The sequence below is a fragment of the Microtus oregoni genome, unplaced genomic scaffold, assembly GCF_018167655.1.
Source record: "Microtus oregoni isolate MIOR12 unplaced genomic scaffold, Mior012 000002F_ref0000024, whole genome shotgun sequence".
NCBI lineage: Eukaryota > Metazoa > Chordata > Mammalia > Rodentia > Cricetidae > Microtus > Microtus oregoni.
The window spans coordinates 52,076,505-52,091,004 of NW_024543061.1; the positions used below are offsets into that span (position 1 = coordinate 52,076,505).

At 38.1% G+C, this 14,500-nt stretch overlaps 1 protein-coding gene and 1 non-coding gene across 8 annotated transcripts in view; one reads left to right on the forward strand and one right to left on the reverse strand.

Moving 5' to 3' along the window:
• Positions 1–14,500, forward strand: part of Grm7 (glutamate metabotropic receptor 7) — a 902,923-nt gene that overhangs the window by 639,712 nt on the left and 248,711 nt on the right. The gene's annotated exons all lie outside the window — the stretch shown is intronic.
• Positions 12,889–12,994, reverse strand: LOC121443748. The gene has a single exon (XR_005973698.1). It is a non-coding gene; the product is annotated as a U6 spliceosomal RNA (small nuclear RNA).

Here is a 14,500-nt window from a genome sequence, read left to right on the forward strand (position 1 = left end):
AGGTCATATGACCCCCCCTCATCTATAAAGTGTTTACTAATAATGTAAAATGGGCCTTACTTTTTTTGAGTTTTGGGGGACAGTACCCTACTTGGCGGCCCAGCCTGGATTTGATCTTGTGACAGTCCAACGTCTGAAATATGTTGAGTTACCCAAGTATAGCACTATAAACCCTAACATAATCACATTAAATAGCTTATTACTGAAAATAACAAAACTAATTTGGATGAAAAAAAGAATACAGACACGTAACCTAGAGACGTGAAGCGTACCAGGGCTTCCTGCTTCCATCTCTGACATGGCTTCCAGGCCGGCGATGTCCTTCTGAAACAGCCTTCTGGCTGCTCTGCAGCCTCTGCCGTCTGGCCACCTGTAGCACTCGTCACTTTCTTGAAATGAGTCTTTCCTTGACCTGCTTATGGTGGGAATCCTAGGTCCCGACTTGAGCTCTCTCCAGCTATCTGCATTACCAGCAAGTTCATCTGGCAGCCATCTCTTATTTTGATCTTTGTGGTTGTCATTCATCCAAACAGGCTGGCTGTACATTGGGTTTTTAAATGCATATGGATTGCTGGAAACCGCATATGGTCCTTTCCTGGGGGTGTTCCCATAGTTCCCGGGCGCTATCTTTTTTTTGGGAAGGCCTTTTTCCATTTTACTGCCGTGGCCTTTAGCATAATCATCCATTATTAAATAAGCTTGTTGGGGATGACCCCTTCTGAAATCATCATCATCAGTAATTCCACGGTCTTTAGTGCGCTTCACAAAGTAAGGTTTTGCTGTATCTCCCATGGTCTTTGACTTCAACTTTCTTACTTTGTACCCAATTGCTTAGCCCAGCCCCGGACAAGTCCGGTTTCGACACCAACCACAATCTTCCGCGGAATGACACTCCTTTTCCTTCCCCATTCGGCTGCCCCACCCCTGTGTGCCTCAGTTTCCACAAGCGGAGTCCCTAGACGATGGAGGCAGCGGCCCCGCACTACTGGCGACGAAGGCGCCCTGGGGACTGGGAAGCAGGAAGCGCCTGGCCATTGACAAGGTTCCGGGGGTCCCTTCGGGGCCAGGGCCGGAGCCCCGACACAAAGTGAAGACACCCACTCGAACCCAAGGGCTCCAGGCATGCAGCCGGGCCGAGGCGGCCCTAGAAGAATGGCGCCAACGTACCTCGGGGCCGGGCTCCTTGGGCCCTGGGGTAAGCCACGGGCCCAGCCCGGAGGCTAGTCCTGGAGGGACGCGACGAGATGGCGCCCCGGAGCACTCACCAAGCCCACCCAGATTATTTAAATTGTATTTTTATAAATTTAATTGTATCATTTCCATTTTCTTCTTTTTATAATTTGTTGTTTTCCTTTATAAGATTTTTTAAAAATATTTTTATTTTGTTTCAAGAGAACCCATATTTAATGACTGGATTATTTTAACAATGACTGCTTTAGACAATAGTGAGATGAATCCCAAATCTGATTCACAGTTGACATCATTGATTGCCTTTCATCAATCTTTCAGGTTTTTTTACTTAAGTGTTTTTATTGGCTGGTTGGTTACACTTGCTTGTTCAAGGAAAGTCCTAATTATGTGGCCCAGGCTGGTCTTGAACTCACTCTCTAGACTAAGATGGCCTTAAACTCATAGGGTTCTCCTGTCTCTGTCTCCTAGGTGTTGGAATGTTTACTTTGATTCCTGCTGTGGTGTATGAATGTTCACTCTATAAATGTTTTCTCAAATTCCAGTCCTACATTTAAGTAGAATAAGGTTGCTCTACTCAAGTATGGCAGTGTAGTGGTTTAAAAGAAAAATGTGACCCAAAGGCTAATGTGCTTCAACACTTTCTTACCAGTTGTTATTGGTATTTGGGAGAAGTTATAGAACTTTTTTTTTTTATTGAGAAAAGGAGAAAAAAAAAAAACAAGTTTCCACCTCCTCCCAGCCTCCCATTTCCCTCCCCCTTCTCCCCCCCTACGCCCCCTCCTCCCACCCTTCTCCCCCTCCCCCCACTCTTTTCCCCCTCCCTCTCCAGTCCAAAGAGCAGTCAGGGTTTTCTGCCCTGTGGTAAGACCTAGGACCTCCCACCTCTGTCCATATCTAGGAAGGTGAACATCCAAACTGGCTGGGCTCCCACAAAGCCATCACATTACGTAGGATCAAACCCCCGTGCCATTGTCCTTTGCATCTCATCAGCCCTCATAGTTCGCCATGTTCAGAGAGTCCAGTTTTATCCCATGCTTTTTCAGTCACAGTCCAGCTGGCCTTGGTGAGCTCTCAATAGATCAACTCCACTGTCTCAGTGGGTGGGTGCATCCCTTGTGGTCCCGACTTCTTTGCTCATGTTCTCCCTCCTTCTGCTCCTCATTGGGACTTTGGGAGCTCAGTCCAGTGCTCCAGTGTGGGTCTCTGTCTCTATCTCATCCATCACCAGATGAAGTTATAGAACTTTTAAGATGTGGGGCCTTGCTTTAGAAAATATGTCACTGAGAGCAAGTTTTGAGGATGCATGGCCCCAGTTAATTTCTAGTTCATTCTCTTTCTTCCTTTCTGCTTTCTATGAAAGAAAACATGATCAACCTGCTTACTTTTGCAGCTATCTGCTGTCGTGCATTTCTCACCATTGTGGACTCTACCACTATAACCATTAGCCAAAATTACCCTGTACTTCTTAAAGTTGCTTTTGGTCATGTGTTTCATCACAGCAACAGAAAACTGAGTAGTATAGTACTAGGAATCACATATCTTTTATTGAATGCCATTTTAATAGGAGCTAAACCTGAAGAGTGTTTGAAGAGTTTTCTTGCTTTTGTTGATCCATCTTGAGTGCTATTTGGTCCCTGGTAGGGATATCTGTTTTCCCATACCAGGCTCCCATGTGTCTTGGTGGAGGATTTCTTCTATTTGTTTTTCAATTTCATTTTTTTTCTAAGTGAAAAAGGAAGAAAATAGGAATGTCTTGGGAATCACAGACACAATGAGGGTCCTTGAGCCAGCATGATTGCCATTTGCTGGCCACAGTGTCTCTCTGAGGGGGCGAAGAGGCTCAGCTGTATGAACAAAGACATTTCCATAAAGAAGCTCTTATTACAGATGAATGTCTCATGGAAAGCTGGCATTTCATCTACCTCTGAATCTCCATGGTTAAGGGGATGCCACCCAGCAGACTATGCTGCAACAACTCTCAATTAAAAAAAAAAAACAAGTTTGAATCTTACATTTCATGCAATTTTCTTACATGCCCCTTTAAAGAAGAAAAGGAGACTTGGGAGTTTACTGTGTGTGGGGATAATAATTAGTTATCTAGTCTCTTAAACTAGATACCTTATGGTAAGCAATGTAAAGGTAGAATTGCTTGTTTGGACTCATGGTTTCAGGGTATGGCCATTTTGGTGGAGGAGGAATGGTAGCAGTAATAGATTGAATCATGGGGTGAAAAACCTAAGGCTACTTGCTCACATTTCTGTGGACTAGGGATCAGAACAAGAGAGTGGTTTCCTCAGCTAGTTTTATTTTTCTTGTTATATTCACTCTGAGACTTCATCTTAGTAAGAAAGCCCTACTCATGTCCCATATGACTAGTTCATTCTACCTAGAAAGGTCCTAACAGATTAGGTATACCTTATTAATGATGTAGGTGATTTTTAATGTAACCAGGTTGACAATAAAAATATACATAATAAAATGCATCACGCATTGTATCATTGGAACTGATAAAACCTTGGTTTAGTTGTCTAATAACATAGATTTGAACCAACCTTCAAATCCTGTGTTTTAAACCTGACTCTACCACTGATTAGCTATGGATTGGGCTAGTATTTAACTTCTCTTGGCCTCAGTTTCCTTGTGTTTATATTACACATAGAAATGCCCACATTGTATGGGAATTTTTAAGAATTAAAGAGAACATACACAAATTTATAAAATATGGTGTCGTTTTTAAAGACAATACTAATAGTAAATTGAGTTTTTGAACCTTTTTTCTTTATGAAATACCAATCCACTAAGACTTAATAAGGAAATATGTTTCATATATGACCTCTTATAATTGTTGGTCCTGAAATTTTGATGTGGTTCATCATTTAGATTCTTGTACCTATTCTCTTTCTTTTCATGCACATTATATACATTACTCAGAAACACATACATAAACATTCTTACCAGTAAACATTTTCTCTTTTTTAACATAGCTAATTACCTGTTCATTAAAAAAAAATGAATGTTTGAAATTGTTTTATTGAATTAAGTCTCTCATGGCAGTGGCTTGTGATGCCTTCCTTACCTTATATAAGTTGGGCAATATTTTAAAAGCCAATTGTGCCAAGAAGCTCACACTCAACTTGCATATCAGCATCATCCTTAGTCACAGCTATTCTTGAGAAGCAGTATCATTGTTCCTTATTATAGTCAATAAATAAATAGTTCTGTTTACTACTTAGTTATTGTGAGAATATGAGCTTTGAGGTCAGAATGCTTTGGTTCAATCCTGCCAGCTATTTCAAAGGTAGTTGACCTTAAGCTTACATTATGAGGACTTAATGATTCAATAAATGAAGTAAGTAGTTTTACTATGTGTGTGCATTTCAGCACACGCTCAAGTTCTGTATTTACAAAGGTGTGAATCTGGAAGCTATTTGAGAAAGAAACAATCTCAGTCATTTTCTAATTTTTCTAACTAGCAGTAGAAACCATTATTCTTCCAATAAATATGCAAGAGAAATCCCAGTAGATGAAATAATTGTTAATGATTGGCATAGACCCACACACCAGTAAAACCTGTAGAGCTAACCCTTTTTTCCCTCACCAGCTCTCTCCTTCCACTGGGGTGGCTGCCTTACCGTCTTGGCAGAATTGTTGCTATCTGTTTATTTATTGATGATGCTGAATCATGAACAAAGAGTGACAGAAACTGACAATAGACTTCATCTAATCACTGAGCAGCCTCTTCTCTCTGGGCCAGTTCTTGGCCAGACTCTGCCATGTTATTGCAGTCAAGTGATGGTTAGGCCTCAAAGGTATTGAAGACTTCAATGTTCCATGTCTGGTTCATTGGAAAAATCTCGAGTGCCCCAAGCATCAGTCACTTTCCATGGTAAGTAAGCCACTTTTCCAGATTGTGACCTCAAAAACACTGTACTTCTTACATGGTATGTGAGTTTTTTCAATGGTATTGTCCCCTCTCAATTCAGTGGAAACCACAAAGTTTTCTGTCCCAGACTCTTGAAAAGTCTGTAGCATTTTCTACCTCCAAAGACTCTTCCATTCTCAAGGAAAGCATCCTAGACATTGCTTTGTGGTACTCAATAAGTTTGTAGTCCTTTAAGGAAACAATCAAACCCAAGTGAAACAAATTTACTCATAATATATAATGATGGTAACAGTACTGGCCTCACCAAAAGCTAATGTGTTAAGAGAATAATCTCTAGTGAACACTGCTTTTAATAATGTTACCTATTAATTCTCATAAAATCCTTAGAAGTAGGTTTGTATTTTCACTCAAGGGATAGAGTAATAGACACCGAGTGTGGCTAATGATGCAGAGGATAAGGGTGAAGCTATATATTAAAGCTCACATGATGTCCAGTTCTGAGCTGAGAAGACTATGATCCAAGCATAGACCAGAATGCCACTTATAAAGCAAATCCCAGACTCCATTCTCTATGGCTTCTCTGCCCCACAGTGCCTACTCATCTCACATTCAAACATATGTTTTTCCTTATGAACCTTCTGAAAGCCTGTCTTGACAAACTAGTTTAAGGCGTCACATGTAATTCACTGAAGCTCCTATGAGTTCTTATTACTTTGATTCCTAGTCTCCATTCAAATGACCATAAATAAGATATTCTATTGCATCAAAAAAGAGTATTCATATCTCATCCATCATTGGATTGAGAAGGAACTCATTTCTCCTTGAAAATATATTGAAGGTGTCATTCCCTTTAACGGTGAGAAGAGGATAGAGTTGACATTTACCTCTCTTTGCTAAGCTTAAGAAGCTCTTGATGCCTTTATTTGGAATTCCAAATGCAGACATATGATTTTCTTCATCTGGGTCTTGAGTAAGATCTTGAGAAAGAATTGAAGCTGTGTTATCCAATCACCTACATGCCCCAAAGTTTCTCTATCCAGTTGCCTGAAATGAATATTTTATGCTACTGAATGATATTGATTAAGGCTTTTGTTGTATTTTATTTCTGTTTTCAACTTCATGTAAAATTTGAACCTAAACAGTTATTATCTAACAGATTCTTACTCCCATTTCCTATCCCCTTGAGTAAGCATTCTCTCTTTGTTTGCTGACTTGTGTTGGTCAATAGAATTGGTGTGAACAATGAACTTCTTAGTCAATAGACAGCAGGCTGGAGCAGAAATGTAGGTTTGTAGGTTTGCATGCCTTGTTTCACAATACAGACAAGGAAAATGAGAATTATGGAACAGATTTGGGCCAGGCTCTTGGCTTAGCATTCTGACCCACTTCTCTATTCATACACCACACACCAGAGGTATTAATGATTAACATCACTTATTCTGTCTGGCTTAACTCTCCTTATCATTGTGTTGACAGTCATTTCCCATAAGATTGTTATTAGAAAAATGTGTATTTCAGACAGGTTAGTGAAATATCTTAGTGAAAATATTTTAGTCCTACTTTTGTACTTTGCTCAAAAGCATGGCTTTTGATGAATTATTCTAACTCCCCTTCCAAGGGTTGTCTAGGAAACAGGATGGGGAAACCCATGCAACTTTTTTTTTCATAAAATTCATACATTCTGAAGAATTCTAAAATTCATTAATGAAAATCTTCTCAAATACATGCAGAGACCAGAAAAAAGCCATCCTTCTCATCCTTCCATGATTTCCCTCACCCAGATGCTCAGTGCTATGAGGACCAGTCTAGGTCATGTCTCTTTCTTAGATAGTAAGGACCTCATGAGTCCAAGGATATAGAGAAACAACCATTTCCAAGGGCTTATCTAATATAGGATATGTTACACATATCCATTCTTTTGACTTCCAAAAGAGGTGCAAACAGTTTCTGTTTCTGCTTTTTGTCACATCTCTGCTATTATTCTCTGTGTGTGCTTGTGTGTACATGTGTGGAATAATGTTTGCATGCAGTTAATCTTCTGTGATGAAAACATTTTTAATCTCCCGTGATAGAGTGGATGGCACTTGGTTGTATGTTGCAAGTATCCTCCCTATATGGTGCTAGTGTGGTATACTAAAGATTGGTCTTTGTTAGAAGGGGTTGTCATTATTTGTTAAAGTCTCTAAAGTCAATTGCTAATTATAAGATCTTGTAAATTTAGGTACTTAGCTGATGAATTCAATTGAACTGTCAGCTTTTTCAGACTAGCTGGGAAATACAAAGAGTCTCCAACCTAATTGCTTTAATTAATGAATGTAGAGATAAGGCGACACACAGAGAGGAATGCTGCAATCTCTCCTGTGTTAGTGCTACCCATGGGAGCGAAATAACAGCAATCAGTTCTTTAAGGATGAGCACTTGGAATATTAGCTGATGCACTGTAGGTTATGGACTACATGTCTGACATGTGGGAAAGTAGACTGGGATGAAAATATTCCAAACTTGGTGTGGGAGGTCCTTTTGTCTATGTGTTGCTTTTATTGGTTAATGAATAAACTGTCTTGGCCTGTTAATAGAGCAGAACGTAGGTAGGCTAGGGAGTGGGGGACTGGACTGAATGTTGGAAAAGGAAGCTGGCATCAGGGAGAAGCCATGGAGCCACTGCCAATGGAGACAGAAGTGCTAAAATTTGCTGGGAGGCCACAACCTTGTGGTGATGCACAGATTAATGGAGATGGGTTAAATAAAGATGTAAGAGTTAGCCAATAAAAAGCTAGAGCTAATGGGCTAAGCAGTGCTTTAGATAATATGGTTTCTGTGTGATTATTTTGGGGCTAAGCAGCTGAAAACAACCAAGCAGATCTCTCCTCAAACATAAAAGAAAGGCTTTTGAATTGTTTTGGTAGACAGGGTTCAAACATATGAAAGAAATTAATACATATTTTTAAAATGTATGTAATAATTAGTTCCATGAAATTTTTGTTCTGTGATATTATGAGGGTAGGGTTGGATTATGGAGACTTTATACTGATAGGTGGCTGAGAAGGCAATAAAAAGAGACCAGGCCCAATTAAGAAGTAAATTTCTTTCCTGAAAACTAACAAATTCATTCACACCCCTTTGCTATTTGTTCTTCTCTCCAGAATAGAATATTTGTTAGATAAATGGGTGAATGCACAGATGGATAAATGAATGGATAGATAGAAATAACGAGTTCCAATACTGAGGACTAACCACAAGGCCTCACACCTGCTTAGCAGCCTTCTAATTGCTGAAATTAACTAAAAGCTTTCTGTGTAGAATATCTTGCCCTATCTCTTAAAACAGGTTTCTCCTTCCCTTCATTTAAACCTAAACTATAGAATTATAGTTACTTCCCTCTGTCAAATCTAGATCACAATATCCAAAGAGAGCCACCAGTTTGCCAATACCTACCATCTTCCAATTGTCTTTAAAAATAAGATTTATTTTATTTTTACAATTCTGAGTACTTTGGCTGTGTTTATTTAAGTATATCACATACATACTTGGTGCCTGTAGAGGTCAGAAGATCTCACCTAGTTCCTGAGAATTGAAATCATGGGTGGTTGTAAGCTTCCATGCTGGTTCTGGAATCCAAACCCCAATCCTCTGCAAGAGGAATAAGTACTCCTAACTATGGTTGTTGTGTTTTGGGATTTTGATTTGTTTTTAAGTATTTGGCTCATCGGGGGTTGTACCACCCAGCTCCCAGATGAATACACATGAAGTCTTATTCTTGCTCATAAACACCCAACCTTAGCTTGGTATGTTTCTACTCAGTTTTTCTTAGTTTAAATTATCCTATCTTTCCTTTTCTTCTGGGCTTTTATCTTAATCTATTTCTGTATATCTTTCTTTATTTCTTACTCCATGGCTTGAAGTGTAGCAGGGTGGCTGGACCCTAATGTCCTTCTCCTTATCTTGTTCCTCAATCTTTTCTACCATTATAACGCCTCCTATTTGTTCTCTCTGCCTGCCAGACCCAGTATTTTTCTCTTGCCTAGGAATTGGCTGCTTAACTCTTTTTTAGACCAATAAGGTATTTTAAACATGCAGAGCAACACAGCTTTATGGAATTAAACAAATGCACCATGAAGGAATACAGCACACCTTTGAATCATGAAAAAAATAAGCAAATGTAACACATCTTTTTTTTTAAATTTATTTTATTGAGCCATCCATTTTTCTCTGCTTCTCTCCCTTCCCCTTCCCTCCACTTCAACCTATTCCCATGGTCCCCATGCTCCCATTTTACTCAAAAGATATGGCCTTTTTTTATTTCCCATGTAGATTAGACACATGTGTATGTCACTCATAGGGTCCTCATTTTTTTCTAGGTTCTCTGGGATTGTGAATAATAGGCTTATTTTCTTTGCTTTATGTCTAAAAGCCACTTATGAGTGAGTACATATTGTATTTGTCTTTCTGGGTCTGGGTTACCTCACTCAATATGATGTTTTCTAGATCCATCCATTTGCTTACAAATTTCAAGATATCATTTTTTTTTCTACTGTGTAGTACTTCATTGTGTAAATGTACCACATTTTCCTTACCCATTCTACAGTTGAGGGGCATTTAGGTTGTTTCCAGGTTCTGGCTATGGCAAACACTGCTGCTGTGAACATAGTTGAGCACATGTTCTTGTGGTATGATTGAACATTCTTTGGGTATACCCAAAAGTGGTATTGCTGGGTCTTGAGGAAGGTGGTTTCCTAATTTTCTGAGAAATCGCCATTCTGATAGCCAAAGCAGCTGTACCAATTTGCACTCCCACCAGCAATGCAAGAGTGTTCCCTTTACCTCACATCCTCTCCAACATAATTGTCATCAGTGTTTTTGATCTTGGTCATTCTTACGGGTGTAATATGGAATCTCAGAGTTGTTTCAATTTGCATTTCTCTGATGACTAAGGATGTTGAGCATTTCCTTAATTGTCTTTAAGCCACTTTAGATTCCTCTGTTGAGAGTACTCTGTTTAGGTCTGAACTCCATTTTTTTTTTAAATTGGATTATTTGTTCTTTTGATGACCAATTTCTTGAATTCTTTGTATATTTTAGAGATCAGCCCTCTGTCTGATGTGGGGCTGGTGAAGATCTTTTCCCATTCTGTAGGCTGTCATTTTGTCTTGTTGACCATGTCCTTTGCTTTCCAGAAGCTTTTCAGTTTCAGAAGGTCTCATTTATTAATTGTTTCTCTCAGTGTCTGTGCTACTGGGGTTACATTTAGGAAGTGGTCTCCTGTTCCAAAGTACTCAAATGTATTTCCCATTTTCTCTTCTATGAGGTTCAGTGTGGTTGGCTTTATGTTAAGATCTTTGATCCATTTGGACTTGAGTTTTGTGCATGGTGATAGACATGGATCTATTTTCATTCTTCTACATGTTGATATCCAGTTATGCCAGCACCATTTGTTAAATATGCTTTCTTTTTTCCATTTGATTTTTTTGCTTCCTTGTAAAAATCAGGTGTTTGAAAGTGTGTGGATAATATTTGGGTCTTCAATTCAGTTCCATTGGTCCTCCTGTCTCTTTTTATGCCGCTACTAGGCTGTTTTCAGTACTATAGATCTGTAGTAGAGTTTGAAGTCAGGGATTGTGATGTTGCCAGAAGTTCCTTTATTGTACAAGATTGTTTTGGCTATCCTTGGTTTTTTCCACATGATGGTGAGTACTCCTCTTTCAAGTTATATGAATAATTTTTTCTGGGATTTTGCTGGACATTGCATTGAATCTGTAAATTGCTTTTAGTAAGATTGCCATTTTTACTATGTTAATTCTACTTGCCCAAGAGAATTAGAGATTTTTTTTACATTTTCTGGTATCTTCTTCAATTTCTTTCTTCAAAGATTTAAAGTTCTTGTCATGCAGGTCTTCCACTTGTTTGGTCATAGTTACACCAAGATATTTTATGTTATTTGTGGCTATTGTGAAGAGTGATGTTTCTCTGATTTCTTTCTCAGCCCATTTATCATCTGTGTAAAGGAGGATTGCTGAGTTTTTTTTTTTTAGTTAATCTCATATCCTGTGACATTACTGAAAGTGTTTATTAGTTGTAGAAGTTCATTGGTAGAAATTTTGGAGTTGCTTATGTAAACTATCATATCATCAGCAAATAGTGAGAGTTTAACTTCTTCTTTTCCAATTTATATCCCTTTGATCTCCTTTTGTTGCCTTATTGCTTTACCTAGGATCTCAAGAACTATATTGAATAGATATGGAGAGAGTGGACAACCTTGTCTTGTTACTGATTTCAGTGGGATAGCTGGGAGTTTCTCTCTATTTAATTTTACATTGGCCATTGGCTTGCTGTATAATACCTTATTACGTTTGGGTATTTTTTTTGTATCTCTGCTCTCTCCAAGACCTTTATCATGAATGGATGTTGTATTTTGTCAAAAGCTTTTTCATTATCTAATGAGATGATGATGTGGTTTTTATTTGTCAATTTGGTTAATTGTGGATTACATTGACAGATTTTCATATGTTGAACCGTCCCTGCATCTCTGGGGTGAAGCCAACTTGATCATGGTGGATGATTTTTCTAATGTGTTTTTGGATTCTATTTGCCAGTTTTTTAATGAGTATTTTTGCATCAATGTTCATGAGTGAGATTGGTCTGTATTTCTCTTTCTTAGTAGTGTCTTTATGTTGTTTGGGTATCACAGTAATTGTAGCCTCATAAGAAGTGTTTGGCAAGCTTTCTTCTGTTTCTATTATGTGGAACAATTTGAGGAGTATTGTTATTAGTTCTTCTTTGAAAATATTGTCAAATTCTGAACTGAAATCATCTGGGATTTTTTTTGGTTGGCAGACTTTTGATGACTGTTTCCATTTCTTTAGCAGGTATAGGCCTATTTAATTTCCTTATCTGGTCTTGATTTAATTTTGGTAAGTGACATTTATCCCGAAAGTTGTCCATTTCTTTTATGTTTTCCAATATTGTGGAGCACAGGTTTTCTAAATATGATTTAATGATTTTCTGGTTTTCCTCCTGTGTCTGTTGTTATGTTTCCATTTTCATTTCTGAGTTTGTTAATTTGGATTATCTCTCTCTGCTTTTGGATAAAGGCTTGATTATTTTGATGATTTTTCATAAGAACCAACTCTTTGTCTCATTGATTCTTTGTGTTTTCTTTGTTTCTATTTTGTTGATTTCAGCTCTCAATTTATTTCCTGCCATCTAGTTCTTCTGGGTGAGTTTGCATCTTTTTGTTCTAAAGTTTATAAATGTTTTGTTAATTCACTAGTGTGAGATTTTTCCAGCTTCTTTGTGTAGGCATTTAGTGCTATGAACTTTCCTTTCAACACTGCTTTCACTGTGTTCTATAAATTTTGGTATGTTGTGTGTTCATTTTCATTGAACTTTAGAAAGTCTTTGATTTCTTCCTTTATTTCTTCCTTGACTCATTAATGATTCAGGTGAGCATTGTTTTATTTCCCTGTTTGTGGGCTTTCTGGAATTAGTATTGCTGCCAAGTTCTAATTTTAAGCCACGGTGATCTGATAAGACACATGGGGTTATTCCAATTGTTTTGTATTTGTTACCTAGTATGTGACCAATTTTTGAGAAGTTTCCATGATGTGCTGAGAAGAAGGTGTATTCTTTTATGTTTGAATGGAATGTTCTATATATGTCTGTTAAGTCCGTTTGAGACACAAACATCTGTTATTTTTCTTATTTCTCTGTTAATTTTTGTCTGACAGACCTGTTCAGTGGTGAGAGCGGAGTGTTGAAGTCTCCCACTATTAGTGTGTGTGTTTAATGTGTGATTTAAGTTTTAGAAGTGTTTCTTTTAAAATATGAAATGCTTCACAAATTTGTGTGTCATCCTTGTGCAGGGGACATGCTAATATTCACTGTATCATTCCAATTTAAGCATATGTGCTGCTGAAGTAACACATCTGAAAATAATATTCCATATTCTTAACCACTGTGCCTCTCTTCAGCCCCATACTTTGACCCTCTATGGTTATCTCTTACAAGATGTGAGCTCTTATGACCAGACACCTATCTTTGTCCATTGGTGAACCATACCCTTCCACAGGATGGTGGACATCTTAACGCTTTAGTTTGAATAAAATCTTTGTCAGGTACAAAGTACTATAAACAACAATTATGAGTCTGGTTAATGAGGGAAAATGAGTGGAATTATCTTTTTATAGGCTAAAACAAAACCCAGTTGAGAGCAAGGCAGGAAACAGTCCAAAGACCTTGACAGCAAACACCTCAATAATGGGCTCCTAGCAGCCAGTGTCTGGTCAAGATGCTGCACCTGAGACAAGTAAATGTTAAACATCTCTCTTTGGATATTTACAAAATTATTTTCATATAGAGAGGAATAAGCAGAAGAAAACAACTCATCTCCCGAAGGAGAAATCCCTCAACATTCTTTGTTTCTCGGGGAAACTGCTTCTAGAAAATCACTTCCTCTGGACCAAAGATTGGCCAGATTAAAGAGACTCTCGTGGCTCTGATAAGGTGTGTGAGCTAATTGAGGCCAATTAACTTAGCAGCAGATAAAGGCTGAGGCTAAATCCAACCCTGTTGCACAGCCCCATTTAAGAACTGGCTGAGTTGCAATGACTTTAGACCTAGAGAGAAGATCTGAGGTAATTAATTCCCAATGAGTTGCTGAGAAAACATAGACGCTGACTAGAGTGTTTGCATTGCAGGCATATTCATGTTTCAAATATTTTTAGCATTCATTCTCTTTGCAAAAATTCATACTGTTACCTATAGTGTTCAATTATATTTCAAACATAGTTGAATTCTCACTATTTCATAATCTAGGGGAAGAAATGTACTATTTCCCAGCAGCCTTTATTTCCATAATATTCATTTTCTTTCCTCTAATACCTAAACCCTGGTAGCTTTTCTCATGTATAAGATTGAAACAGAAGCAATGTTTTGAAAAGCTATTAAAAACTCCAATCAGGTCTTTGACATTTTCAATTTGAGTAGATTCCATTAATGGACCTGGTGAGGGCTGTCATTGAAGTGGCCCCTTTTTAAGCAGAGGAAGTTCGCTAACTTGGGGTGATAAGATATCCTAACAAATAGAAATCAGGGCTGGTGAGATGGCACCTGCCACCTAGCCTGATGATCTGATTCAGGTCCCAGAACCTATATGATGGAAGAACAGAACTTACAAAAGTTGTTTTTGGACCTCCCCAAAGACACATGTGCACCACATATATACCCATTCAAACTATATATTATTTATAATATATAAAATACATGTATTTTACATATGTATATGTAGTGGAAAATATTTTGTAAAAAGTAGAAAGCACTTTATAATCATATTAAAATAAAAATAGAGGTGAATATTAAAGTAACAGGGAGTGAACATAAAAGTTGAGATTCTGGAGTCAAGAAACATGTGTACATGTGTGTCGGGGTATA